The following is a 2,103-nucleotide window of genomic DNA, read 5'->3' on the forward strand; positions in this document are numbered from 1 at the left end:
GTGGTCGCTGATGATGCGGGAGGCGCTTTTTGAACCACACTTGAGGCTGTTACGCAAACGCACCACATGACCCGGGTCAGACAATAGGCCTGCACTGGCTTGACACACTCAAAACCAGAAAAACGTGTATTGAAATCTTTAAGATGTATATTTACGTTCATGTGCTTTTTTGTTATGGCCCTCAGGGTGTCATCAGCGAATACCTCTGCTTCAACTCATCAGGGAGAGCGTTTTACCGAATCATGGACATGATTTGGTATTTTGTATTGAATCAAAATGTCTCCCTCTATTGTTAAGCCGGGTCCTTAAGCGATCCTGTCATGTCACACAGGGCACACCGTCCCACCTCCTTCGTCACCGCCAAGCTGCTTGTACGCGACCCCTGCCTGCACCCTGGTGCCCCTCGAGTTGAGTAACTCATCCATGTGCTATTTCAGGGTCAACTGTTTCTATTTCTATATATATATATATATATATATATATGTACTTTCTGTTTGACACCTTCTGGAAGTATTAATGCGTTTTCCAGGGAGGCTTACTTGCCCCAGGTACGGCCTCGTGTGTTCAGTCCACGGCTCGCCAAAGTTGCACTTATAAATAAACTTGAATAAACTATTTCACAAGTCACAAACAAAATGTATCAGTTGCAAACACAGCACGTATGATGAACTTGTTGGGGGGGGGGTGTTTTCCCCCCTGTTGTTTTGAATTCCCCAAATATTCCTGAATCCATCACCTCCAAGTTTTCGGACATGATGAAATGGTGCTTATTAAATTTTTGTTTTCCCTAATATCGATTCAAATTACATGTTACAAGTTACAGTCTATATTCATGCATAATCAAAACACTGACTGCCAGAGGAACGCCGCTCACGCTGTAATATTTTCTGGACGAAAAGGCCTCGCTAAATCACCGCTCCCCGGAAACACACTTGCCATTACTCCTTTTTTTTTTTTAAATAGATCACAGATGCTATTGGCAGAATATGTATCACTGCTATACGCTCCCTGGCACCGGACGTGCGCTGAGCACTAACTAAACAGTTGCTTGCATCGGGCCCAATCAGCCTGGAGTCCAAGATGGCTCCTCACGAGCCCTGGTATCCTGCCACGCTCTCGTCAGAAAAACAGGTCAGCGGCAAATTACCAGAGGTTATGTGCAAATGATTAATCTCCGAGAAGCGCGTTGTTGATATTGATGTTGAATATGGATTAGAATCAAGATAACGATTGCCGTTTTACATCTGGAATTTGTTTGTGTTTTGATGCAGCAATTGGCCGAGAGGCTCGGAATGATTTCAGTCCAACATTATTCACGGTTTAAAACAAATGGCGTTCATCGTTACAGCCGTTTGAATTATGTTCTAACTGAACATTTAAAAATATACTGTATATATATATATATATATATTTTATGACGTACACTGGTGATGTAAGTCCAGGTTTGTCTTTGGCAGTCTAAGCAGAAGATGAGGATAAGAATCGGTTGATGGATACAAGAAAGACAGTTAAGCTTTTTCCATATCTGAGGCCAGAAGCTCAATATAAGTACAGATGCCGTCATACATTTTTTTTTACTGTTAGTCCGATAAACCAAAAGGCCAGATGATCAGGGGCACGGCTTTAATACATTTTACTCATTTTCTGCTCCTTAATATTGTGACAAGAGTCTGACAATAACTTGACGCGTCTACTCAAATGGAATTAGATTTAAAAGAAAGAAAAGGTAAATCACCCAGGAGCAAAGTGAACCATCAATGCTTTAATAATGATGAATTATTTCTGTTTGACAAGGTGAGTGGGTGATGTTTCCCCGGAAACGGATTATACAGTAGCCTTATGGTTGGAAGAAAAACTGTGTTGGAGGGGTTCAGATCCCGCCGCAAAATCAGAAGTGCAGTTTTGCAGGAAGTGATATACTTTGACCGTCCGACAGTTCGCCGCCCGATGGAGCTTTTGCAATAAACTACGGCGCTGCCAAGTCACTGCGAGGGGAAAATCCTAAACGCAAAACACATTGTGCTGTCGATTTATCTTTATCACAGTGATCAGAGTCGATAGTTGTCAAACCTTTTTTATTATCCAGTGTCCCCTTTTTTTAAT

The sequence above is a fragment of the Scophthalmus maximus genome, chromosome 12, assembly GCF_022379125.1.
Source record: "Scophthalmus maximus strain ysfricsl-2021 chromosome 12, ASM2237912v1, whole genome shotgun sequence".
In the NCBI taxonomy this organism is placed as follows: domain Eukaryota; kingdom Metazoa; phylum Chordata; class Actinopteri; order Pleuronectiformes; family Scophthalmidae; genus Scophthalmus; species Scophthalmus maximus.